Source organism: Xenopus laevis, chromosome 3L, assembly GCF_017654675.1.
Source record: "Xenopus laevis strain J_2021 chromosome 3L, Xenopus_laevis_v10.1, whole genome shotgun sequence".
Taxonomy (NCBI): Eukaryota; Metazoa; Chordata; class Amphibia; order Anura; family Pipidae; genus Xenopus; species Xenopus laevis.
The window spans coordinates 145,482,838-145,510,155 of NC_054375.1; the positions used below are offsets into that span (position 1 = coordinate 145,482,838).

Here is a 27,318-nt window from a genome sequence, read left to right on the forward strand (position 1 = left end):
AAATATCTCATCTACAAACTGCATGCATCCGACGCGACATGACTGTTGGGTGAAGATGCAACGTTTGGCGTTCCCATCCGACAGTCCACTTATATTTATATAAGGGGGGAGAAAATTACACGCCCAACGTGGGGCTCGAACCCACGACCCTGAGATTAAGAGTCTCATGCTCTACCGACTGAGCTAGCCGGGCCTGTCTGTGGAGCTAATACAAAAGAATGCAGTGTATAGTAACTACTATATTGATATTCAGAAAAACTTTTTTATAATTTAAAAACAATATATGACTATGCTATTTTGCATCAATATGTGTTCCTTGGCCCAGAGTCAGTCAGATTAGAAAAGTCAGGACATTTCAGTAACATACCCGGGACTGCAGGTTGAGCTGTCAAAATTGGAATTGTACCATGAAAAATGGGACAGTTGGGAGGTATGGGGGGAATAGTTATTTGCGTAAAATCACTGCACCATAATCCAGAGCAAAGTACATTGTAGTGACCAACCCTACAGAAGGGGCCATAGATGAAGAAGCCAGAGGCTCAATGAATGAATGAATGAATGAAAAGGTGTTCTAGTTACCCTTTAGCAGTAGGCTAGTTTCCTTATTGGACTGCTTACTATGAATTCACTGTGAAATCATTCAATATAGGCTAATACTCACATTTGAAAATTAAACATTGTGTATGAATTAAGTTACTCTTCACTCTCCCAATCTCAAGAATCAGTCTCTGATCAGGACTGATCCCCAACATCAGTTTTTGTTCCACTCCCATCTCAGCAAACCCATTCTGTATGAATATTGCTTTGTGCCCAGACCATTATTGTGCTGAAACAGGGTAGTAAGAAGCAAAATAATTTATATCAATTTTTTTCACAATAATTCCCATTTAAATAACAGTTTTATGAGATTATGCAGCCTCTACATAACAATGCATCCCCTGGCAAATGGGCACTAATGAAAAGTTAAAGGGTACAGTGACTCGGATGGTTTGCAATGCTGTAAAATCTGACTGATTATAGCAAATTGCTTCTTGTTTGCTATTGGTTACAATTAAAGAGTAATCAATGTTGCTTTGTTTAGTGTAAGAAATAGCAAATTAGATATTTAATTACAAAATAAAATAAAACTATGCAAAAAGTACAGGTGGAAAATACTGTCATTTAAGAGGTGCAAAAAACTTTCTGCAAGACATAGGTTGATCCAGCAGTCATCTGATCCTTCAAATACATTATCCATTTGCACCCAGCCCCTGCTTAAAGGAGTTATTGCAGTCATAACCCCACCCTTCCTGTGTTCTTTTAAGGAACAGTAAAACCAAAAAAGTGTTTTAAAGGAATGACAATATATTGTCATTGCTTTTTATTTTTTATTCTATTCCTTCACTCGAACTAAGTAAATGTGCCCCACAGTGTACACACTCTAACACAACTACATGTTTGTGTCTACATAAAACCGCACCAATAGAAATAATCAGAGACACCATTAATTAATGTGTTTCAGTCATCAATTGAAGTTCTATACAATGGGGAGTAATGTTATACTTAAACAGGGCAGAAAATTGAGCGCCCGAACAGGGACTTGAACCCTGGACCCTCAGATTAAAAGTCTGATGCTCTACCGACTGAGCTATCTGGGCTCTGAAGTTACAAGATATGATTGTGTACTAGGATGGTAGAGAATACTGATTGCATTCATTTCTGTTCTATGTGTACTGTAAAAAGATTAGTGGGGGGTTTTAGTGTAGGAAGACATACAGGTGGGACTTCTAGATCCTCTAATTGCTTTCCCACGGCAATGAAGAGAATTGCGATTGGTAAAACATATGCGTCACTTCGGCTTTCTGAAGTTGTGCGACTAATCTCTTCATCTACCATTGCCCTAATCTATTTTTGGGCTGAAATCTATCCCATGTGCATAGTGGCAGGTAAAGACAAATGGCTGGTTTGGAAGCTAAAAAACTCTGGCAAAGCTAATGCAGAGCAGCAAAGCTCTCTCCAAAAAAAACCCACTTTGTTTTGATTTAATAATTACTTTACTTAGGCACCACTAAAAGCAAAGTTTAGGTGCTATAGTTCAATTCTAACCAGAGTACTATCTGTATGAGGATAATCGGAATGTATTAAATTGAACCTAATCTTGGTTAAGAGGACTTGTAGCTCGAGCTTTAATTAGCTGAAGCTGAATATTTAGCAACACATCTCTACAACTCATTAACTTCTTATTGCTGTATCTACAATGTCACATGGCTTGTGCTTAATATATTCATTTTGGAAAAGCTCCAATATAGTCATTTCTGACTTGTTACGTCTCCTTGTTTCTGCAGATGTTCACATACGACTTTCAGTCCTTTTGCAGACACTCAAAGGGGGAGGAATACAGCAACAGATCCCACCCACCTTTACCCAAAATGGTTTGCTCCACCTCTTTTTTTTCAGATTAGAGCAGTCTGTGAATTTAAGAGTTACAGTTATTCAGCAAGACTCTTCTATCAGGTAAGTGTAGTGTTTGTACAACTTATTCACTTACACAATATATAAAAGCTTATAAGAATTAGCTTAGTGAAGTTATTATTACTGAGAATTTAGATGTAAGGATTATACATCTTTAAAAAAAAAAATCGAGCCAGGTAGGAGTCGAACCTACAATCTTCTGATCCGTAGTCAGATGCGTTATCCATTGCGCCACTGGCCCACTTATAGTTAAGTCTTAATTGCATAGAAATTTCTTGGTTTCAGCTAAACCTAAATAATAAATTTTTATTAACATTTATTAAAATTACTTATCAGTCGGTGTCCTATTGGGCTCCCAGTAATCTCGGGGTCTGCTTCCTTTATAATTATATTCCCTCATTAAAGGACCAGCAGGAACAAAAATGAAAAACAATCATTGATCTGATGTATAATCTATATTAAATATGACTCTTCTATCAGGTAAGTGTAGTGTTTGCATAGCTAACTCACTAAGATGATATATAAAAAGCCATTACAATTATCTTAGTGAAGTTATTATTACCAAGATTTTATATGTAAGGATGATACAACTTTAAAAAATCCGAGCCAGGTAGGAGTCGAACCTACAATCTTCTGATCCGTAGTCAGACGCGTTATCCATTGCGCCACTGGCCCACTCATGGTTAAAGATTACGTGGCTCCACCTAAACCTAAATAATACATGTTAATTAATTCTTATTGAAAATTGCTTATCAGTCAGTGTCCCACTGGGCTCCCAGTTATCTCGGGATTGGCTTCCTTTTTAATTACACCCCTTATTAAAGGACCAAAAATGAAGACGCACGGATTTCATAGTAATGACTGATTAATACTGTTAACCCTGAAAATATCTTGTGAATATTTAAATAAACCTGGGAATTGACTTTTATTATTAATGTGTGGTGTTCTGATATAAAGGAGCGCTAACCTGGTAAATGACACAGGGGATTATGTTAAAAGGTACTAAGTTTGCCCAGGAGCAGCGACCAATCAGCAAGTAGAAATTATTGGCAAACATCTTATTGGTTGCTATGTGTTATTGTTCCTGGTCAAACTTAGAGCTTTTTTATTACATATAGGGGGTTGTGTCTCTCTCTTTAATAAAGGAGAGTTGCAGCTGAACACTGCTTGGCAAGTTTCTTCCTAATTCTTATTTCAATTGAATATTTGGAAACAAACGTTTTACATTACTATAATATAAGTAAATGTTATTGCAGCTTGTATGTGAGAATTTATTTCATGCTACCCACCTGACTACTCTAATGTCTTGTCTAGCAAACTCTAAAAGCCTGTCTCACTTTATGCTCAATAGCCTTGTTGCAGTCATTTGGAGCAGAATGCAGCCCAACCAGGTCCGGACTGAGAATTAAAATAGGCCCTGGCATTTCAGGAACATAGATGCCCAATCAGCCCACATAGAGGCCCAAACAGCCCCCACCAGCCCACTAAATACTGACTTTCTATGGGATCTTATAGCAGCCCCTCTGGCATTTGCCAGAACCCACAGTCCGGGCCTGAGCCGTCCTAAATAATATATTTGCATGGGGAAATCTATTCATGTTACTCACCTGACTACTCAAATTTCCTGTCTGGGAAACAAGAAGCCTATACTCCTTTATTGCAGAGTAGTGATGGGCGAATTTATTCGCCAGGCGCGAATTTGCGGCAAATTTGCGCGTTTCGCCACCAGCGAATAAATTTGAGAAACGCCCGCGAAAATTCGCGCCAAAAACGGGCGCCGACGGCAAAAACCGGCGCCGGCGTAGAAAAAATGGGCGCCGGCGTCAAAAACGGGCGCCGGCGTCAAAAACGAGATGCCGGCGCCGTTTCGCAAATTTTTCGCCGTTTCGCCGGATCAACTAGCCATTAGACAGGTTAAAGGACACATATTGTGTAAAAAATAAGAATGTACCAGTGCGTTATACTCATTTAGATATAGAAGAATTGTGCTTAAAAAGTTGTGTTTCAGGCTAATTTATTGAATATTTCTGCAAAAAACCCTAATTATCCCTCCCTTTTCTTCCACTTCCTGTTCCCTGAATTCCAAGGCTGTGCAGGGGAGCCGGCGGCTCTCAGCTCAGTGCACTGGAGGACAGGAACCAATCAGCAGCTAGCAGGACCTGATAGGGAACAGAAGCCTGTCTGTGCTTGTGTGACTGCAGGGCTGTGATTGGCTGTCCCCCTCCTACTGTGCTTCTGGCAGGGACCGTTAGGACACACCCACCCCTCATTTGAAACACAAACAGAGACCAGAGAACATCTATAGGGAGCTCAAATCAAGGGGCGATTGTTAAAGATAATATTAATTTTTAGCACCATGTAAAAGCAACACTATATATTACTTATAATTGCCTGCAAAACAATTTGGGTTTTTTCATTCATCCTACGTTTCCTTTAAAAAAAGTATATGTGTATATGTCTCCTTTAAAAAAAGTTAAAAGGTTGAACTTGATGGACGTGTGTCTTTTTTTAACCTAACTTACAATGTTACTATATTACACACTTACTGTTTCTGCCTACTGTTACTGTTTTTGTAGTTTTTCAAATTTTTCCAGCTTGCATACACGTACACATACATACACACATACACACATACATACATACACACACACACACATACACACATACATACACACATACATACACACACACACACATACACACATACATACACACATACATACACACACCTTTTGCAAGTCTGCACACATAAAATATTTTTTACTTTGCCTTTATTTTCTATTTTCAGCCTTTTGTCATAAAAAATGTTTACTTGACTGTTTTGCACACAAATCACTAAGTTTGATTGGTTATTTTTGTATATTATTGAATTGATATATTTCATTGGAGTTTCTGTGTATTTTTAGCTGTTCATTTACTGGTTTTGCTTATTCTTGAATTATATTTATTATTTTTTTCTCTTCCTTTTTATTGCTTGCTTTATATTTATTTTGCTAGTGATACACATCATAATCATTGTTTTATCACATTGTCAGTGATTTTGTTGTGTTTTTAGTTGAGTTTTGTAGTTTTATTGATTTATTTATTTTATCTATTTTTCTCTTGTCTCTGCCTTGCTTGTGCTGCAGTGGTCTGTCTTTGCATAGCTGGCAGCTTTTTTTTGGCTACTGTTCACATTGTGATTACTTGATTTTCTTGTCACTAATCGTGAACTCTAGGGTGCATATTACTCTGTATATATTTTGCTGGCAATATGTAATTGGTTTTTAATTTTTTATTATTTGTGGTTTTTGAGTTATTTAAGTTATTTAGCTTTTCATTCAGCAGCTCTCCAGCTTTCAATTTCAGTAATAGGGTTGCTACGATGCAAATTAACCTAGCAACTATGCATTGAATTGAATAAGAGACTGGATTATGAATAGGAGAGGCCTGAATAGAAAGATGAGTAATAAAAAGTAGCAATAACTATAAATTTGTTGCTTTGCAGAGAATTTTTTTTCAGATGGGGTCAGTGACCCCTATTTAATGGAGTCTATGGGAGATGGTCTCCCCATAATTTAGAGCTTTCTGGATAATGGGTTTTCAGACTTTCTTTTCTGGTTTAAGTCATTATCACTGTTTGTCAAACTTTAATAAATGGATGCTATAGTTTTATACCCGAATCCGGGTCACGGCATCTTTTTAAACTTTAGTACTTTACTATAAGTGGGCCAGTGGCTCAATGGATAACGCGTCTGACTACGGATCAGAAGATTGTAGGTTCGACTCCTTCCTGGCTCGTTTATTTTTGAAAGATGTATCACCCTTAAATCTAAATTCTTGGCAATAATAATTTCACTGAGCCAATTGTTATGAGCTTTTCTAAATCATCTAAGTGAGTTAGCTATGCAAACACTACACTTACCGGATAGAAGAGTCATGTTTGATATAGATTATATATCCGATCAATGATTTTTTCCATTTTTGTTCCTGCTGGTCCTTTAATAAGGGGATATAATTATAAAGGAAGCAGACCCTCTACTTGGAGCCCAGTAGGACAGTGACTGATAAGCAATTTTAATAAATGTTAATAAAAATGTATTATTTAGGTTTAGGTGGAGCCAAGTAATCTTTAACCATGAGTGGGCCAGTGGCGCAATGGATAACGCGTCTGACTACGGATCAGAAGATTGTAGGTTCGACTCCTACCTGGCTCGGATTTTTTTAAAGTTGTATCATCCTTACATATAAAATCTTGGTAATAATAACTTCACTAAGATAATTGTTATGGCTTTTTATATATCATCTAAGTGAGTTAGCTATGCAAACACTACACTTACCTGATAGAAGAGTCATATTTAATATAGATTATATATCAGATCAATGATTCTTTATCATTTTTGTTCCTGCTGGTCCTTTAATGAGGGAATATAATTATAAAGGAAGCAGACCCCGAGATTACTGGGAGCCCAATAGGACACTGACTGATAAGCAATGTTAATAAATGTTAATAAAAATTTATTATTTAGGTTTAGCTGAAACCAAGTAATTTCTATGCATTTACAACTTAACCATAAGTGGGCCAGTGGCGCAATGGATAACGCGTCTGACTACGGATCAGAAGATTGTAGGTTCGACTCCTACCTGGCTCGGATCTTTTTTTTTTTTTAAAGATAAATACTTCTAAATTCTCAGTAATAATAACTTCACTAAGCTAATTGTTATAAGCTTTTATATATTGTGTAAGTGAGTAAGTTGTACAAACACTACACTTACCTGATAGAAGAGTCTTGCTGAATAACTGACACTCTTTAAATTCACAGACTGCTCTAATCTGGAAAAAAAAGAGGTGGAGCAAACCATTTTGGGTAAAGGTGGGTGGGATCTGGTGCTGTATTCCTCCCCCTTTGAGTGTCTGCAAAAGGACTGAAAGTCGTATGTGAACATCTGCAGAAACAAGGAGACGTAACAAGTCAGTAATGAGTATATTGGAGCTTTTCCAAAATGAATATATTAAGCACAAGCCATGTGACATTGTAGATACAGCAATAAGAAGTAAATGAGTTGTAGAGATGTGTTGCTAAATATTCAGCTTCAGTTAATTAAAGCTCGAGCTACAAGTCCTCTTAACCAAGAAAGGACTAGGTTCAATTTAATCCATTCAGATTATCCCCATACAGATAGTACTCTGATTAGAATTGAACTATAGCTCCTAAACTTTGCTTTTAGTGGTGCGTAAGTAAAGCAATTATTAAATCAAAACAAAGTGGGTTTTTTTGGAGAGAGCTTTGATGCTCTGCATTAGCTTTGGCAGAGTTTTTTAGCTTCCAAACCAGCCATTTGTCTTTACCTGCCACTATGCACATGGGATAGATTTCAGCCCAAAAATAGATTAGGGCAATGGTAGATGAAGAGATTAGTCACACAACTTCAGAAAGCCGAAGTGACGCATATGTTTTACCAATCGCAATTCTCTTCATTGCCGTGGGAAAGCAATAAGAGGATCTAGAAGTCCCACCTGTATGTCTTCCTACATTAGAACCCCCCAGTAATCCTTTTACAGTACACATGGAACAGAAATTAATGCAATCAGTATTCTCTACCATCCTAGCTCACAATCATTTCTTCTGACTTCAGAGCCCGGATAGCTCAGTCGGTAGAGCATCAGACTTTTAATCTGAGGGTCCAGGGTTCAAGTCCCTGTTCGGGCGTACAAGTTTTTGCCCTGTTTTAACATTACTCCCCATTGTATAGTACTTCAATTGATGACTGAAACACATTCATTCATGGTGTCTCTGATTATTTCTATTGGTGCGGTTTTATGTAGACACAAACATGTAGTTGTGTTAGAGTGTGTACACTGTGGGGCACATTTACTTAGTTCGAGTGAAGGAATAGAATAAAAAATAAAAAGGAATGACAATATATTGTCATTCCTTTAAAACACTTTTTTGGTTTTACTGTTCCTTAAAGGAACAGTAACGTCAAAGACGAATAGTGTTTTAAAGTAATAAAAATATAATGCAGTGTTGCCCTGCACTGGTAAAACTGCTGTGTTTGCTTAAGAAACACTACTATAGTTTATATAAATAAGCTGCTTTGTAGCAATGGGGGCAGCCATTCAAAGGAGAAAAGACTCAGGTTACACAGCAGATAGCAAATAAACTCTGTTCTGTCTAAATGTGTTATCTGTTATCCATTAGTTATCCTGTGCCATATAGCTGTTTTTCAATTTCCGCCATTGCTCCACAGCAGCTTGTTCATATGAACTATAGTAGTGTTTCTGAAGCAAACACATCAGTTTTACCAGTGCAGGGCAACACTACATGATATTTTCATTACTTTAAAACACTTACATTTTTTGGTGTTACTGTTCCAAAACAGTAACACAGAAAGCATGGGATTAGGACTGTAAAAACACCTTTAAACGGGGGCTGGTGGTGCAATGGATAATGTATTTGACTAAGGATCAGATGACTGCTGGATCAACCTATGTCTTGGATAAAGTTTTTTGCCCCTCTTAAATGACAGTATTTTCCACCTGTACTTTTTGGATAGTTTTATTTTATTTTGTAATTAAATATCTAATTTGCTATTTCTTACACTAAACAAAGCAACATTGATTACTCTTGAATAGTAACCAATTGCAAACAAGAAGCAATTTGCTATAATCAGTCAGATTTTACAGCATTGCAAACCTTCGGAATCACTGTACCCTTTAACTGTTCATTAGTGCCCTTTTGCCATTGTTATGTAGAGGCTGCATAATCTCATAAAACTGTTATTTAAAGGGGAATTATTGTGGGGAAAAAATCAATTTAGATTATTATGCTTCTTATTACCCTGTTTCAGCACAATAATGGTCTGGGCACAAAGCCCAATACAGAAATGGTTTGCTGAAATGGGAGTGGCACAATAACTGATGTTGGGGTTCAGACCCCCAACATCAGTGCCCAAACTCATAATGCTCTTGTGGCTAAACGAATGAAAATCACAACCAACAATGATTTCAATATCTATTGGAAACCTTCCCAGAAGAGTAGCAAAGGGAAAAGCAACTATATATTATGAATGAGATGTTGGACAGACAGGTGTCCAGATACTGTTGGCATTATAGTGTATATTAGATCATTAGTGTCATGCCACTGGCTTCTGTGTCTGTGGCCCTTTCAGTAGGGCTGGTCACTAGAATGTATTGTATATGACTGGATTATGGTGCAGTGATTTTATGCAAATTACTGCTCTCCCACTTCCACTATGATTCCCATACCTTCCAACTGTCCCATTTTTAACGGAACAGTTCCGATTTTGACAGATCAACCCGCAGTCCCGGTCTTGTTACTGAAATGTCTCAACTTTTGATCTCTTGCACTGATGACAGAAAAAGATACAAAGTTTCTAACTTAATTGGCTGTTGGCAGAGAGCCCAGGATCGATACTTAGATACTTTTGTAACAATGTAAGATAAGTATAGAACCCATTGTAACAATTTAAGATAAGCGGGTCTCTTGGGCAAACTGTGATTTGCAGCTTAAAGAACCAGTAACATCTTTTTTTGTATTAAAAAAATTAAAATTACAGCCTGCATATATATTTATATTCACCCTCCTTTTACCTGAAAAGTCCCCAGTAAAAACTCCCCTCCATGCTCTGAACTGACTTTTAAAAAAGGGCGATGTGGCGACCAATCTTTACCCATTGAAGTACGTGCGTGTCCCAGACAGTGCTCCTCCTCCCAGGACTTCCGGCAGGATCCTGGAAGTCAGAAGAGCTGCAGAGCAGCCGGCAACTGGCGCATAAGTTCTCCCTCTTCATTCGGTGTTTTTTTTAGTATGACACGACTTGGTGAGGGGAGTGAATGGCACAGTTAGAGCAGCGACGGTGAGAGGAACACGGAGGGAGGGAGAAGCGACTGCATTGAAAGGGGACGCTAAGGAAAGGAGAAGGCTGGATGATAGAACGGCAGTGAGTGGAACATGGAGGGGGAGGAAAGGAGAAGGCTGGGTGAGGGAACAGTGGTGAGAGGAAGACAGAGGAGGGGAAGGAAAGTTGAAGGCTGTGTGAGGGAAGGCAGTGAGAGTAACAGGGGGGGGCAGGCTGCATTGAAAGCAGATGCTCAGGAAGAGAAAAGGCTGGGTGAAGGATGGTGAGGAAACGGCAGTGAGAGGAACAAGGAGGCAACAGCTGTGTGACAGGAGCACGGAGGAGGGGGGAAAGCTGCACGGACAGACGCTGACATCGGTGAGAGAGTAACATCACTTCCGGAAGTGATGTCACGAATACCAGGAACAGGCACACAGCTGTGTGCACGTAGGGGAGAAGAAGGAAGATGAAGCTAGAAGATGGTGGAGACCCTTTGGACGCTGTGGGACAGCGCCGGTTTAAGTTTTTTTGGATGTCTTACTGAAACAGCAGGAAAGAGCAGCATATTGGGGGTAAGCAATGTATAGTCATTATTTTTTATTGTGAATAAAAAATGATGTTACTGGTCCTTTAAAGAGCAATTCACCTTCATTAGCAAAACTATAATAACACAGAAACACCACAGAAATGTGTTCAAACTTTCATAACCTGCCAAATTTTGTAAAATGGACATGGTAATTAAGGGGTGTGGCCACAAAAATAGGCATGCTCAAACAAATTTGCCGCACTTCATGGAGCAAATCTTTCTATTTTTAAAATGTTGGGAGGTATGTATTCCCCAGGCCTGACCAGATCATTGCCCCATTTGACCTGCCATTTGCTGGGTCTAATCTGACTGCTCTGGGCCAGGGAACACATATTGATGCAAAAGAGCTTAATTTATTTTTAAACTGAAAAAAGTTTTTCTAAATATAGTAGTTACTGCATTATTTTGCAAAGTCTAAACATTCAGGCCCGGCTAGCTCAGTCGGTAGAGCATGAGACTCTTAATCTCAGGGTCGTGGGTTCGAGCCCCACGTTGGGCGTGTCATTTTCTCCCCACTTATATAACAACCTTCCTTTTCTTCTTTGAGTCTTGTAAATCTTTACCTTCACAATATTTCTTAATAATGCTGATTTTTCAGGAATTCATTTGAATCATATTAAATGTATAACATTTTAAAATACCTCTTCTTTTCTGTTATTCTTCCAAAGTTTTAAAAAAAGTGGTTAAAAAGTCTAAACAAATACACCTTTATTACTGGCAATTTGGACATTAGAGCCGGAGTGACCATGCTTTACTAATGTGAGGTCTTTTAGGGTTGAACTCCACGTGGAAACGTCTTCAGATGCACAGAAGCGCATGCGACAAGATGGATGCGCTGAATATAATGTAAGTAATAGAAATATCTTACCCAGAAACTGCATGCACATGCCGCAAATTGCGTCTTCACATTGCGTCTTCATCCGACATTCGTGTAGGATGGATGCAGTTTGTAGGTGCGATATTTCTTACATTATATTTGGATGTTGTCCCATTATTCTATACATTCATAAAAGCATTGTTAGCATTCTGCCATGGAAAAAAATACTAAAATATTATATTAATTGATAAAAGAATTTATATTTCTATGTTTAACAAACAACTATTTCTTATGTAACCGTAACCAACAGTGCTTTCTGCCTAGAAGGTGACAAAATGAAACATCTTCTATTTTTATTGAGGAAACCTATTAAATCTATACATATTAAAAAACAATAAATTGTTTCAGTGCTAATGTAAAGAAATAAAAATGGTATGAAATTAGCCATTCAAATACTATTACCACGAAGAGCAGATTTCTAAAAACCATCATACATGAAGTTTCTGTAGTGTAGTGGTTATCACGTTCGCCTAACACGCGAAAGGTCCCCGGTTCGAGACCGGGCAGAAACAATTTTGTTGTTGGCATTGAGGTACATATTGTTATCCATGAAAAACGGCCTACCGCTTCTAGCATGAAACTTTATGTTTTAGTTTATACTGGATACAAATAGAGACTTGAATGCTGAAAAAAGTAAACTTGCAACTGTCAAGATTTTAAGACTTCTATGTCAACCATACTCGTTAATTTTGATTTACAAGTGTTTTACTTGAGAAATGCAAAGATTTTCTTTTACACCTATTGTTATTCAAAGGTTAAACCGAAACTGAAAGCTCCAGGTATTCCTCGTGTATAAGAACTATAACCCAAGCATTCCATAATATCTAAAGTAGTGCCAAATTCTGGAAGCTATAGTTATACTACATGAAGAGTGCTAGAATTTGCCATGTGGTATCAATTCAACTTTCCATATTTCCATAGTCAATTATATTGCCTATTTTTCGCACCTTGCAGACAATTGTAATTGCACATCAGTAGGTGAGATCTTTCATGTTGGGGCAATTTTTGTGACAGGTGTTTAATTTCACTTTTTTTTCTATCCATGGTGTTCAATAATTTCTTCATATAGATTAACCATACAATGCAAAACAAATATCATATAGTGTGAAATGAAACATATGAACTTACTGTATTGGCTAGAAATGGATAAATGTTTAGTAGGATGGGAGCTTTAGTTGTGTAGCACCTGGATTGTCCTACAATGCCATTCTCTGATGCAGGGGTCCCCAACCTTTTTCACCCGTGAGCAACATTCAGATGTAAAAGAGTTGGGGAGCAACACAAGCATTAAAAATTTCCTGGGTAGTGCCAAATAAAGGCTGTGATTGGCTATTGGTAGAGCCTATGTGGACTGGCAGCCTTTTGTTTGGCTGTACATCTGGTTTTTATACAACCAAAACTTGCCTCCAAGCCTGGAATTCAAAAATAAGCTCCTGCTTTGAGACCACTGGGAGCAACATCCAAGGGGTTGGAGAGCAACAAGTTGCTCACGAGCTACTGGTTGGGGATCACTGGGGAAGCAATATTGAAAACTATATTGTTCAATCACAATGTGTACTTTTGCACCTGAAAGCAGACAACTCAAGCAAAAGGCTTGTAGGGAAGAGTCTCGGATTGCATGGCTATGAACCATTCTTCATTTTATTCATTTCTGTTCCAAAATTCAAAATAAAGGTCAGTTTGAAATATTTTTTTAACAATGTGGTGCACAACGTACAGAGAAAAATGATACATTCCTAGTAGTAATGGGCGAAACTCACCTGTTTCGCAAAAATTTGCAGAAATGCATTGCAGTTTATGGGCAAAAAATTGCGATACAATTTTTTTCACCTATTACAGTCTATGGGCGTAACTTTTACAGTGAAACTTGGCTCATCACTAATTCCTAGTTTATTTGTCAATTTCTAACAAATTTCTTTAGCCAGTCTATGCAATAAATGCAAGTATATATAAACACATAATCTAGTATGAAATGGCAAACAACAACTTACTGTTTTGACTCAAAATGGAACACAATTAGGAAACAAAAACTGTCTTTGCGTTGGCCGGGAATCGAACCCGGGTCAACTGCTTGGAAGGCAGCTATGCTCACCACTATACCACCAACGCCAGATGTGTGACATAATTGATTATAATAGATATAGATTAGTTTGCTACCATCATCCTCGCTTCTCCCTTTCTCAAATAGTTAAGCCAAAGAAGATAAGCACCATATGTACAATTTATGGTCTTCCTTGTGTAACAGGACTGCAACAAACATAATTCAGTTCCAGTTCTGTAGCATCTAAACTAGTGCAGAATTCTGTCATGTTTTAATTTTGCTACATAAGGAGTGTCAAAAGTTGTCTTTATGACAGGCCCGGACTGGCAATCTGTCTACTCGGGCAAAGGGCCTCTCCATTTTTGGCTGAAATGGGCCGCTTTGTGGAGTTAAACTGTAGACATATACAAAAGCAAGGCTGTGCTTTCTTTCTCCCGCACTAATGTTCCCCGCAGTAACTGTGATCCGTTGAACTGACTGAAGCCCTCCCCCAGGGCGTATCTGTTTTCTTTTTTTTCTGATTGGGGTTTGAGCGAGTGGGACTGGGAGGAGGAGCGTTCATTACATTGGCGTAACTAAGGGGGGGGGTTCCTGAATGGTCACCGGGAACCTTCTTTAAGCGACTGCACTGAGAGCTTTGCAGAGATGGTGATGATCCCGATCCGAGCTGGGCTGCAGGTGCTGTGAGAGAAGCCTGGGTTAGTTTGTTTAGTTGTAGAGCCTGTGCAGCCTGTCAGATAGAGTTACAGCTGGACTTAACCCGTGTGACAGCCATGCCTGTGCTGCAGTGAATTATAAGAGGCAGCACTTGAGAACTGGCGTGTTATTAGACTGGGAGTTGTTGCATTGCCTGGCCTCTAAGGGCTGGTTACCCGCTGCTTCAGTCTGCTGGGAGCTGGACAAAGTTATCTTCCAAATAGCCTGCTGATGGTCTACTGGAGAGGGAAGGGAGGGGGGTGATATCACTCCAACTTGCAGTGTAGCAGTAAAGAGTGACTGAAGTTTCTTATAGCAGAAGTCACATGACCAGCGGACTCCTGAGAAACTGACAATGTCTAGCCCCATGCCAAATTTCAAAATGAAATATTTGCAGAGTGACTTGACTAAATCAGATAAATGAGCAGCAAATTAGAAAATGAGGTTCAATGTTGATAAATGCAAGGTTATAGTATAGTATAAATGTGAGTTATTCATTAAATGGCAGTGTGTAGGGGGTTTCCTAAATTGAGAGGATCTGTGGATTATTGTCTTATATGGTGAAATAAAAAGTTGTCTAATTCCAACTAGCTTGGTGTGAGATCACTTCCTGCCTGAGTCAAAGCTTCTTCCCTGACCGGGAATCGAACCCGGGCCGCGGCGAGAGCGCCAAATCCTAACCACTAGACCACCAGGGAGTGATATCTTTTTTAATTATGTTGGCATTTAAAATGTATAACATATTGGTTGCACTGCTATTTAATTTATCTTTTTGGAGTGCAAATTCTTGCAGAATGCACTTGGCCTCAAGTGCTGCCTAAAAATGGCAGCACTTTTTCAAGAGGGGCACATAGGTTTGGATGATTTCTTGAACAAGCGTAATAATTGTAGGCTATTCTGATACTAAAACCTACAATTAGTATAGATATTGGTATATATATTTTATGTGAGTATATGGAGGGGTTGGTGTGAATGTGTATATGCACATTTCATTTGGGGGGTTTGAATTTGATGGATTTTGATCTTTTTTGAAACCAACTAAACTATATAACTATATGTAACTATGGTAGACTAAAAAATTGTGTCATCATCTGTTTTAAGGGGACAGATTTTTCATTGCACAAAATTTCATGGAAACAAGAGGCACAGAATATTTCAAAACGAAAAAGGCAAAATCCAGAAACTCTAAAGATGGTGTAGGACAGAGTAAAATTGGCCAAAGACAATATAATATATAGACAATATAATTACAATCTTTTCTGGAAAAGATCTTTTGAGGAAAGAATGCTCGTTTGCTCGTTTTCAGTGTAGAGCTGAAATACAGGTAGAAACAATAGAATTCTACCTGTATCTGACTATTCAGCACTAACATTGGCCGATGTTTGGATGCATTCAAAATTTTCTGGCCAACCCGATCGACGAGCCAGCCGATATGCAAGTATTTTGTCAATATCAGTCGGATCGTCTCCCACCATACATGCACCGAATAACCTATGAAAATTAGTTTTGATGTCACCAAATGAGCGAATGTCTCCCCGATATGCCCACGTGATCGGATCATAATGTATTCGACATGGGTGGTCGGATCGCGGGACCACATACACGCATAAATGGGGGAATCCAATGGGATTTTTTAACCTGCTCGATCTGCCCGACTTTCTGCCAGATATCAATCGGGGAAGCCCACACACGGGCCAATAAGATGCCGGCTCGGGCTGTCGACAGCTTTTATCAGCCTGTGTATGGGGGCCTTTATTTTTACAGGGCTGAAGTTTCAAAAGAACTTGAGACTTGCAAGGATACCTTCCTCTATTACAAAGAACACAAAAAAAGCACCCCAGATGGGACTCGAACCCACAATCCCTGGCTTAGGAGGCCAGTGCCTTATCCATTAGGCCACTGGGGCTTATGGACTGCAAGTCTTTTACATTTTAATGCTGTGTGCATGAAAAGCAATGCTGTTGCCTGAGCATTGGGGAGAAAAATTGATCCCTCTTAATTTAATTAAGAGCAGACAAGAAACATTTGAAATGCAAGCATATCATTACGGTTTTAGAGGTGAAAAATGATCATGCACTTTACATACAAAAGGATGACTGAAAAATATTTTTTTTTACCTTCAGTTTAACATGCCCTTTGCTTCATGGCATTAATCCTCAATTTTTTAAAAACTATAGGGGCTCTGGCCACCAATCTTCATCTTTTAATGACTTGTATTGGGTCACCAATGCCCAATGTTTTTTTTTTTTATAACTTTTTATAAACCTGGCCACCAATTTTTTTACTATAACTTTAAGGTACCCTGGCCAATTTTCTTTTTTTATAACTTGCAGGGACCCTGACCACTAATGTTCTTTTTTTTTAATAACTTGTAGGGGGGCCCTGGCCACTAATGTTTTTTATAACTTGTAGGGGGTTTGTGGCCATCAATGTTTTTTCTCTTTAACTTAGAGGGGGGTTTTAATTTTTTTAGCAGTTGTGCATGTGTGGCCTTTGTACTGATGGGTGGGGACTAGGGATGCACCGAATCCAGGTTTTGGTTCGGGATTCGGCCAGGATTCTGCCTTTTTCAGCAGGATTCAGATTCGGCTGAATCCTTCTGCCTGGCCGAACTGAATCCGAATCCTAATTTGCATATGTAAATTAGGGGTGGGGAGGGAAATCACATGACTTTCTGGTCACAAAACAAGGAAGTAGAAATGTTTCCCCTTCCCACCCTTAATTTGCATATGTAAATTAGAGTTCGGATTCGGCCGACTTTCGCAAAGGGTTCGGCCGAATCCAAAAAAGTGGATTCAGTGCATCCCTAGTGGGGACCTAGAAAAATGTTGTGCAGGCCCTGTGATTTTTTTATGGCAGCCCTGTATCCACTACATACATGTTATTTTTGCCTATATGCAAATTCTATAGAAATGAATGTGTTATGTGTGCTAATATGTTGTACTTGGTAAGAAAAAACGGTTGACTCTAAAGTTTCAGTGTTATTGTTTTTATGATTCCTAACCGCTACTATTACTATCCCATTCTTCTGACATTCTAAACGCTCCCTCGTTGCTACAGTATTTAAGCCATACAGCAGTAAAAATTACAAACCTAAGAGCAAGAAACAAAAAATTGCCAAATAATTCAGAAAATACCAAACTAAAAAACCACACCTCTACCTTGCCACCCCACAAATTGCTCCCTTACCTCTCCCAAACTTAGGTAACTAGCATGTAGATATGTTTCAAAAGCACTTTGAATCAGTATAAAGTAAATATTTGTGTAAGAAACACTCCATCTCAGAGTCCGGATAGCTCAGTGGTAGAGCATCAGACTTTTAATCTGAGGGTCAAGGGTTAAAGTCCCTGTTCAGGTGCAGGATATTTTACAAAGGGTCTATTTCCCCAAAATACCAACATTTCCAAGCACTTAACATATTGATGAATAGGTTCACTTCTCAAACTGTTTTTGGTCTGATTAAAACCTGCCCAGAGCTATATGTTCATAAAAGTTTCCATAAGGTTTCCATAAAACATGAAAACCTATTGCAAATTATCTCAGAATATCATTCCCTGTATCATACTAAAAGTTTACTCAGAGGAGAACAGCCTCTTTAATATTCATGACAATTGGTTCCATTGGATGGATTGGAGGGATTCACCCTTGCTCTAAAATTTGATACTATTTCATTAAAAATGAACAGTATGTACACGGGGTCACCATGATCATAAAATGGCTACCATGCAAAATTGCACCCACTGTTATCATGCTACATGGCTTGACAAAGGGTCTGTGTAGCCCAAAATGTTGCCTATGGCATTTTAAGTAAATTTTTTCAATAATACTGGAGTGCTACTGTTTTCATTGGATACATGTAAAGTTTGCCCTGGCAGTGGGTACAGCTTGGACCCTGGGCTGCAAGGACCTTGGTCCGCACTTGAGCTAAAAATGCTCACACTTGAGCTAAAAATGCAGGATGCCTTTACCAGTGGCGTAACTACCAGGGGAGCAGGAGGTGCAGTTGCACCAGGCCCCACTCCCCCTCGGGGCCCACCGGAAACCACTGACTTTTTTTTAGTTTTTTTTATTTTACAATTTTTTTTTGTCTTTCTTTTTTTGTGCTGTGTGGGCGGCTCTTTTTTTGTACTGGCTGGGCGGGCCCTCTCCACTTGTTTTTTTGTGCTGGCTGTGCACCTCCCCCTGCTGTTGGGAACTTTTATGTCCGGTTTCTGTGGAGCCGCTCTTCTGGAAGGTATGAGGGGTTCAGGGGCCCTGAATGCAATAAATTAAGCTGATTATGTCTTCACGTAATTAACTGAGCATGACCTATTGATATATAGGTAAGAAAGATAGACTACATGATGCACTGCACTAAATTTATTGGCTTTCTTGTAGTTCTGCTATTGACTGAAACATTCAGTGAAAAAGACAATTTTAACTTGAGACTTAACATTATAGCCTTCATTTTCAATATTATGTACAAGTGCATGCATTTGCCCCTGAATTCTCTGTTTCTCCCTTGGTCCAGACTGATCATGTTACTTTAGTTAAATCAGACTATCAATTAGATCACAACAGACATTCTGACTTGCAGCTTATTTCTAAATAAAAATGTGTTAAGCCATATGCACTGCATATACATGGCTCTGATTTGCTCTGTTTTCATATTGCATTTTCCATGACCCATGTGCTTCAAGCAGCGTATCGCAGGTGCTCTGCTGGTTTGTAATGTAAAAGAGATTGTCTGACAGGTATATCTCTATTCAAATTGTATGCAAATTAGCTGTGATCTGATTACTGTTTCGATACAGTTGTGTTCTGGTTTGACCATTGTCTTCTGGCCAGGTTATGCAACCGTTAACATGATTTTGAGTCACTTAAAAAAACTGTAATAACACATAAAAACCACAGAAATCTGTTCAGACCTTAACAACCTGACAAATTTTGTAAAATGGAAATGGTAATTAGGGAGCGTGGCCACAACAATAGGAGTACTCAAACACATTTGCCGTGCTACTTGCAGCAAATCTTTTTGTCCTTCTTTCTATTTTCAAAATGTTGGGAGGTATGTATTCTCCCAGTCTGGCCAGATCATTGTCCCATTTGACCTGCCATTTGCTGGGTCTAATCTAGCTTGATAGTCTAAACAGCTTGATTTAAAAACAGTCATATATTGTTTAAAAAAAAAAAAAAAAAAAGTTTTCTGCTTCTCTATAGAGTAGTTACTCTATACTGCATTCTTCTAACTAGTGTTCTTAGACAGGCCCGGCTAGCTCAGTCGGTAGAGCATGAGACTCTTAATCTCAGGGTCGTGGGTTCGAGCCCCACGTTGGGCGTCTATTTTTCTCCCCACTTATATAACAACATTCCTTTTCTTCTTTGAGTCTTGCAAATATTTTATTCTTACTAGTGCTGCTTTTCAGGAATTTTTAATTAATTTCAATCATATTAAATGTATAACATTTTAAAATACCTCTTCTTCTTTGTCATTCTTCCCAAAGTTTTTTTATATTTGTTAAAAAGTCTAAATACCACACCTTTATTACTAGCAATTTGGACATTAGAGCAGGAGTGACCATGCTTTACTAATGTGAGGTCTTTTAGGGCTGAACTCCATGGGGCGACGTCTTCAGATCCGACGCGCTGAGAGGAAGCGCATGTGACAAGACGGATGCACCGGATATAATGTAAGTAATAGAAATATCTCACCCACAAACTGCATGCATCTGACATGACTGTAAGATACAAACGCTGCACGTAGCATCTTCTTCCGACAGTCGTGTCGTATGCATGCAGTTTGTGGGTTAGATATTTCTATTACTTACATTATATTCGGTGCATCTATTTTGTCACATGCGTTTCCTCTTAGTGCATCACATCTGAAGACTTTGTGACGTGGAGTTCAGCCCTAAGTGATGTTGTGCCATTATGATCTACATTCATAAAAGCATTGTTAGCATTTTGTTCCATGGAAAATACTACTTAAATATTAGTTTGATTAATGAAAGGATTTATATTTCTATGTTTAACAAACAACTATTTCTTATGTAACCGTAACCAACAGTGCTTTCTGCCTAGAAGGTGACAAAATGATACATCTTCTATTTTGATTGTGGAAACCTATCAAATCTATACCTATTAAAAAAAAACAATATATTTTTTTCAGTGCTCATGTAAAGAAATAAAAATGGTATGAAATTAGCCATTCAAATACTCTGCTTTATCATTAAAGAGCAGATTTCTAATAGTCATTATGCATGAAGTTTCTGTAGTGTAGTGGTTATCACGTTCGCCTAACACGCGAAAGGTCCCCGGTTCGAGACCGGGCAGAAACAATTTTTTTTGTTGGCCTTGAGGTACACATTGTTATCCTTGAAAAACAGCCTATCACTTCTAGCATGAAACTTTATGTTTTAGTTTATACTGGATACAAATAGAGAATTGAATGTTCTAAAAAGTAAACTTGCAACTATCGAGATTTTAAGACTTTTATGTTAACCATAGTTGTTATTTTTGGTTTATAAGTGTTTTACTTGAGAAATGCAAACATTTTTATTAACTCCTATTGTTATTCAAAGGTTAAACCGAAACTGAAAGCTCCAGGTACTCCTCATGTATAAGAACTGTAACCCAAGCATTCCATAATATCTGAAGTACCAAATTCTGGAAGCTATAGTTATACTACATGAAGAGTGCTAGAAGTTGCCATGTGGTATCAATTCAACTTTCCACATTTCCATACTCTATAATATTGCCTATTTTTTGCATCTTTCAGGCAATTGTAATGCACATCCCTAGGTGAGATCTTTAATGTTGGAACAATTTTTGTGGCACTTGTTTAATTTCACTTGTTTTTCTGTAATATAGATTAACCATACAATGCAAAACAAATATCATATAGTATGAAATGAAACATAAGAACTTACTGTATCGACTAGAAATTGAACACAAGCAGTAAAATAAAAACAGTTACTGCGTTGGCCGGGAATCGAACCCGGGTCAACTGCTTGGAAGGCAGCTATGCTCACCACTATACCACCAACGCCATGAATGATGATGCAGCTACAAATTAATTTGTACTATTTTAGGTCCTCCCTCCCATTTTTAAATACATTTTTAGCCTTTGATGCACCCAACTAAGGTAAATGTTTAGTAGGATGGGAGCTTTAGTTGTGTAACACCTGGATTGTCCTACACTGCCATTCTCTGAGGGAAGCAATATAGAAAACTGTTTTGTTTAATCACAATGTGTACTTCTGCATCTGAAAGCAGACAACTCAAGCAAAAGGCTTGTAGGGAAGAGTTTTGGATTGCATGGCTATGAGCCATTCTTCATTTTATTCATTTCTGTTCCCATAATAAAGACACAATTCAAAATGTAGGTTAGTTGTAAAAAATTTTCGCATGTCTCCATTGTCAACAACGCTGCCTATTTTTCTGACAACTGTGGTGCACAACGTACAGAGAAAAATGATACATTCTTAGTAGTGATGGGCGAAACTGATGTGTTTTTCGAAAGTTTTCAGAAATGAATTGCAGGCTATGGGCGACAATTTTTTTCGCCCATTATAGTCTATGGCCATAACTTTTATGGTGAAACTTGGTGAAAAGTTTCACTCATCACTTCCTAGTTTATTAGTCAATTTCTAACAAATTTATTTAGCCAGTCTATGCAATAAATGCAAATATTTATAAACACATTATCTATGCAATCAAAATAGGCATCATCTTACTGTTTTGACTCAAAATGGAACACAATTAGGAAACAAAAACTGTCACTGCGTTTACCAGGAATCAAACCTGGGTCAACAGCTTGGAAGGCAGCTATGCTCACCACTATACCACCAATGCCAGATGGGTAGATAATTTGTCAAATATCCCCAATTTTTTTTACACAGTTAAGCCACAGAATATAAGCACCATTTGTACTATTTATGGTCTTCCTTGTGTAACAGGACTGCAACAAACTTATTTCAGCACCTGCATAGGTTTATGGCTAATAACACATTGGACACTTTGGGTTACCTAAAACCATAGCGATCAAACTGCTTGAGCCAGAGTTATCAAATGATTTCTGTGCAAGTAAATGGATTTGCTTTTGGTGCTTTGGGTACCTAATATGCAACATTCAAAGAGCCTAGAAGCAGATGTCTCAAGTGTAAGCCTTGTTTTAAATTGGGTGTCTATGGGCCCTGAGTGGCCATCCTTAATTTCATTCATTTTAGTGTTAAAGGGACAGTTCACAGTCTTATAATGAAAACAATCCCTTTAAGCTAGCTAGCATCACATTCATATATCATGCCACAAAGAATTCAAATAATTGCTGGGCTACTTGCAAACATAATTCCCCAAGCAAAAAGAATACAGATGTCCCATTGTTGCTGCAGTGTGTGTGATTGTGCTTTTCTCATGCTGAAGATGTAGGGCCTTTTATATTACAATAAAATTGCCCCTAGTGCAAGTTTGTGTCAGGAACATAAATAGAAAAAGACTTGGAATAATGACAATATCATAACATGAACAAACATTGGCTCCATATCATTCCCCCAGTCAATGCTATTGTAGCTATGGGTTACTAGACTCGTGCATGTTTATACCTACATATGCTCTCTGGTCAGGTCGCCATTGGAATAAGATATTACAGGACCTCGCACAACAGTCCCTCCTCTCTGCCCCAATGGAAGCCCTCAGAAATATTGCCCCATACGGCCATACCATGCCTGAATATAAAGAGCAAACAAACGTAAGAACGTTCAAACTTTTATACATGATATCATGCAATATACACACTATACAGAATGCCCTGTGGCCTGCAAATCTTTTTTTCATAATGAATTCTGATTTCAGAAGCCTGAACCCATTAAGCTACTAAAGAGGCAAAGGTTTCCTGATGTAGTTGGGTGAGAAGCATGTCACACTAATGCTGCGGGTTTTACAGCCCAACATGGGGACATGTTATTGTCATGTGCTTTCTGTCTCCATTTCTTCCTTCATCAAGTGATATAGCTCGCCGTGATCGTATAGTGGTTAGTACTCTGCGTTGTGGCCGCAGCAACCCCGGTTCGAATCCGGGTCACGGCATCTTTTTCAAAATATATCTTATACTGATCAACTATAGAAAACGATAGCATCCATTTATTAAAGTTTGATAAACAGTTATAATACACAAAAGCGATCAATAGCTTGTAAATTATATCCTTATAAACGGTGAGTTCTGATGTCATCAGTTATAAACGGTGAGTTTTAAAGTCATTTCTGTCACATGACTCACTGAAATTTGTGTATTATAATAAATAAAGTACCCCCAGTTGTAAAATATGAGGATATTAGAAGTTACCGCGGAGTTCCATGACCTATATAAAAATACTCGGCCTTCGGACTCGTGCTTTTATATGCTCATAAAACTCCTCGGTAACTTATAATATCCTTATATTTTACAAGAGGGGGTACTTTATTCACTATATAATGACTTGAACCAGAAAAAAAATTGAGAGCAGGGTATCCGGAAATATTATATTGATTAATAAAAGAATTTATATTTCTATGTTTAACAAACAACTATTTCTTATGTAACCGTAACCAACAGTACTTTCTGTTTAGAAGGTGACAAAATGAAACATCTTCTATTTTGATTGTGAAAATCAAATCTATTCCTATTCAAAAACAAAAAAAATTTCAGTGCTAATGTAAAGAAATAAAAATTGTATGAAATTAATCATTCAAATACTCTATCATTGCTTTATCATGGAGAGCAGATATGTAAAGTTTGGCATGCATGAAGTTTCTGTAGTGTAGTGGTTATCACGTTCGCCTAACACGCGAAAGGTCCCCGGTTCGAGACCGGGCAGAAACAAATTTGTTGGCATTGAGGTTCACATTGTTATCCTTGAAAATCGGCCTACCACTTCTAGCATGAAACTTTATATTTTAGTTTATACTGGATACAAATAGAGACTTGACTGTTCAAAAAAGTAAACTTGCAACTGTTGAGCTTTTAAGACTTTTATGTCAACCATACTCGTTATTTTTGGTTTATAAGTGTTTTACTTGAGAAATGCAAACATTTTCTTTTACACCTATTGTTATTCAAAGGTTAAACAGAAACTGAAAACTCCAGGTACTTGAAAGCAGACTGGCAATACTTGAAACATATTATGGTTTCTGAGGAGAAAAATTAGCATGCATTTAAACATACAACATAATGCCGTCTTGGTTTGCATCATTCAACCTCAATTACACAACTGGATTTTGGTAAATTTCAGACTTTATTAGTCTGGGACCAGATGGTGTTCATCCCAGAGTACTAAACGAGCTTAGCTCTGCGACTGCTAAATCTCTTTCCTTCATTCATTGAGATCTGGCATGGTGCTGACTAGTGAAATGCTAATGTGGTGCCAATATTAAAAAAGGAATCCTGTTGTCAGCTTCAAATCTATAGGCTGGTTAACCGGACGTCAGTGGATGGAAAGCTTTACGAAGGGGTATAAGTATATTGCAAATCATAATACTATGAGTTTTTGGCAGCATGGTCTTTTTTGCATAACAGATTTTGCCAGACTAATTTAATTGCCTTTTATGAGTTGATGAGCAGGAATCTTGACTCTGGGATGGCAGTGGATGTGATTTACTTAGACTTTGCTAAAGAATTTGATACAGTACCACACAGAAGGTTACTGGAAAAATTAAGGAATATTGGACTGGAACATAGAATTTGTATTTGGATAGAGAACTGGCTGAAGGATAGATAAAGATTGGTGGTAAAAAGAATGTTTTCTAATCTGACCAGTGTTGTTAGTTGAGTACCGCAGGGCTCTGTACTTGGTGCTTTGCTTCTCAACTTGTGACTTAATTAAAGTTTCTATATTTGCTGATGATCGTAAATTGTGCAAAACTATAGGTTCCATGCCGGATGCTGCCGCTTTGCAGAGTGACTTGACTAATTCAGCAAAATAGAAAATTAGGTTCAATGCTGATTAATGCAAGGTTATGCACTTTGGTAGAAATAATATAAATGTGAGTTATGCATTAAATGGCAGTGTGTTGGATGTTTCCTAAATTGAGATGGATCTGTGTATTATTGTCTCATATGGTGCAAAAAAAAGAAATAAAAACTATTCGTGGGTGCCTTGGAATTTGCATACAGAAGATTTTTTTTCTCATTAAAGTGATCAACACACCAGAGGCCACTCCTCTAGACTAGAGGAACAGAATTTATGTTTGATGATGAGTACAGGGTTCTTCATGGGGAGGACAGTGAGGTTGTGGAATGCCATGGTGGCTGTTGTTTTCTTGGCAGATTCTATTAATGCCTTTAAGAGTGTCTTGGATGATTTCTTGGACAAGCATAATATCCAAAGCTATTATGATACTAAAATCCACAGTTGGTATATATTGGTATATATAGTATATGGTATGTATAGTTTATGTGAGTCTATAGGTTGGTTGATTTGAAAGAGTTAAACTTGATGGACTTTGGTCTTTTTTTTAACCCAACATAACTATGGAACTATGCAAATATATTACATTCACTCTAACTTGCTAACTTGTTACTCCACTGAATTTGGCCTATTTTTTGTTCCTGCATGAGATGAGTACAGTAGCTGTTGGTAGACAAGTCCGGACAGAGAAAAGCATGAGAGAGGATGAGAAAGAGAATTACTTAATGACTCAGCGGTATAAAAATCAAACAGCGAAGAGACAGTTATCAAAGTTCTAAGTTTATTTTGAGTGCTTCATATTTGGATGATGGTTTAACCTTCTTTAGAATCATTGTTTCAATACTAGTATACAAATTAATTTCTTACACTGAAATGAGGAGGCAGTGAGTAAAAGCTTCTTCCCTGACCGGGAATCGAACCCGGGCCGCGGCGGTGAGAGCGCCGAATCCTAACCACTAGACCACCAGGGAGACATATGTTTCTATGTTACATTAGCATTTAAATAACATATTGGTCGCACTGCTATATACAGTAATTACCTTTTTGGAGTGCAAAGACTTGCAGAATGCACTTTGCCTCAAGTGCTGCCTAAAAATGGCAGCACTCTCAAGAGGGCATGTAGGTTTGGATGATTTCTTCAAAAAGCATAATAACTATAGGCTATTCTGATACCAAAACCTACAATTAGTATAGATATTGGTATTTTATGTGAGTATGTGGAGATGTTGGTGTGAATGTGTGTATGTATGTGCACTGGGTTTCATTTGGAGAAGTTGAACTTGATAGATTTTAGTCTTTTTCAGCCCAACTTAACTATGTAACTATATGTAACTATGGTAGACTAAAGATTGTGTCAAGCCATCAGTTTTAAAGGGACAGATTTTCCATTCCACTACATTTCATGGAAACAAGAGGCACAGAATATTTCAAAATGAAAAAGGCGAAATCCAGAAACTGTAAAGATAAGAAAATGGTGTAGGACAGAGTAAAGGTGGCTATAGATAATACAATTACATTCTTTCCAGGAAAGATTGCTCATTTCAGTACACAGGTGTAGAGCTGATATACAGGTAGAAACAATAGAATTATACCTATATCTGAATATTCAGCACTAACAATGGCCAATTGGGTGGCTTCAAAATTTATATCCAAGTATTCTGTCAATATCGGTCAGATCGCCGAATAACGTACGAAACTTAGTTTCGTATGATATTATTGGTTCATCTAAAGCCACCTTTACTAATAAAGAGAATCAAATCCCAAATCCCTTGAAGAAAGATTTGCAGAAAGTGCCCAGATCTTATAGACACAACTCAATATTGATATAAGCAGTGATTTCCTCTTACATCTTCAAAGTGTAGACGTATGCATTTAAAAATCATTGGATCATATAAAAATGTGAATT

General features: G+C 38.0%; 18 non-coding genes across 18 annotated transcripts; 10 read left to right on the forward strand and 8 right to left on the reverse strand.

Moving 5' to 3' along the window:
- Nucleotides 1–120: 120 nt before the first annotated feature.
- trnak-cuu lies at nt 121–193 on the reverse strand. The gene has a single exon. It is a non-coding gene; the product is annotated as a tRNA-Lys (tRNA).
- Nucleotides 194–1,564: 1,371 nt separating this feature from the next.
- Nucleotides 1,565–1,637, reverse strand: trnak-uuu. Its single transcript has one exon. It is a non-coding gene; the product is annotated as a tRNA-Lys (tRNA).
- Nucleotides 1,638–2,619: 982 nt separating this feature from the next.
- Nucleotides 2,620–2,692, reverse strand: trnar-acg. Its single transcript has one exon. It is a non-coding gene; the product is annotated as a tRNA-Arg (tRNA).
- Nucleotides 2,693–3,053: 361 nt separating this feature from the next.
- Nucleotides 3,054–3,126, reverse strand: trnar-acg. Its single transcript has one exon. It is a non-coding gene; the product is annotated as a tRNA-Arg (tRNA).
- Nucleotides 3,127–6,574: 3,448 nt separating this feature from the next.
- On the forward strand, nt 6,575–6,647 carry trnar-acg. Its single transcript has one exon. It is a non-coding gene; the product is annotated as a tRNA-Arg (tRNA).
- Nucleotides 6,648–7,009: 362 nt separating this feature from the next.
- Nucleotides 7,010–7,082, forward strand: trnar-acg. Its single transcript has one exon. It is a non-coding gene; the product is annotated as a tRNA-Arg (tRNA).
- A 986-nt stretch (nt 7,083–8,068) lies between these two features.
- trnak-uuu lies at nt 8,069–8,141 on the forward strand. Its single transcript has one exon. It is a non-coding gene; the product is annotated as a tRNA-Lys (tRNA).
- Nucleotides 8,142–11,305: 3,164 nt separating this feature from the next.
- trnak-cuu lies at nt 11,306–11,378 on the forward strand. Its single transcript has one exon. It is a non-coding gene; the product is annotated as a tRNA-Lys (tRNA).
- An 817-nt stretch (nt 11,379–12,195) lies between these two features.
- Nucleotides 12,196–12,268, forward strand: trnav-aac. Its single transcript has one exon. It is a non-coding gene; the product is annotated as a tRNA-Val (tRNA).
- Nucleotides 12,269–13,793: 1,525 nt separating this feature from the next.
- On the reverse strand, nt 13,794–13,865 carry trnag-ucc. Its single transcript has one exon. It is a non-coding gene; the product is annotated as a tRNA-Gly (tRNA).
- A 2,461-nt stretch (nt 13,866–16,326) lies between these two features.
- Nucleotides 16,327–16,399, reverse strand: trnar-ccu. The gene has a single exon. It is a non-coding gene; the product is annotated as a tRNA-Arg (tRNA).
- Nucleotides 16,400–17,779: 1,380 nt separating this feature from the next.
- On the forward strand, nt 17,780–17,851 carry trnak-uuu. Its single transcript has one exon. It is a non-coding gene; the product is annotated as a tRNA-Lys (tRNA).
- A 1,887-nt stretch (nt 17,852–19,738) lies between these two features.
- On the forward strand, nt 19,739–19,811 carry trnak-cuu. The gene has a single exon. It is a non-coding gene; the product is annotated as a tRNA-Lys (tRNA).
- Nucleotides 19,812–20,737: 926 nt separating this feature from the next.
- Nucleotides 20,738–20,810, forward strand: trnav-aac. The gene has a single exon. It is a non-coding gene; the product is annotated as a tRNA-Val (tRNA).
- Nucleotides 20,811–21,448: 638 nt separating this feature from the next.
- On the reverse strand, nt 21,449–21,520 carry trnag-ucc. The gene has a single exon. It is a non-coding gene; the product is annotated as a tRNA-Gly (tRNA).
- A 1,964-nt stretch (nt 21,521–23,484) lies between these two features.
- Nucleotides 23,485–23,556, forward strand: trnah-gug. Its single transcript has one exon. It is a non-coding gene; the product is annotated as a tRNA-His (tRNA).
- A 699-nt stretch (nt 23,557–24,255) lies between these two features.
- Nucleotides 24,256–24,328, forward strand: trnav-cac. Its single transcript has one exon. It is a non-coding gene; the product is annotated as a tRNA-Val (tRNA).
- Nucleotides 24,329–26,311: 1,983 nt separating this feature from the next.
- trnae-cuc lies at nt 26,312–26,383 on the reverse strand. Its single transcript has one exon. It is a non-coding gene; the product is annotated as a tRNA-Glu (tRNA).
- Between the last annotated feature and the right edge of the window lie 935 nt (nt 26,384–27,318).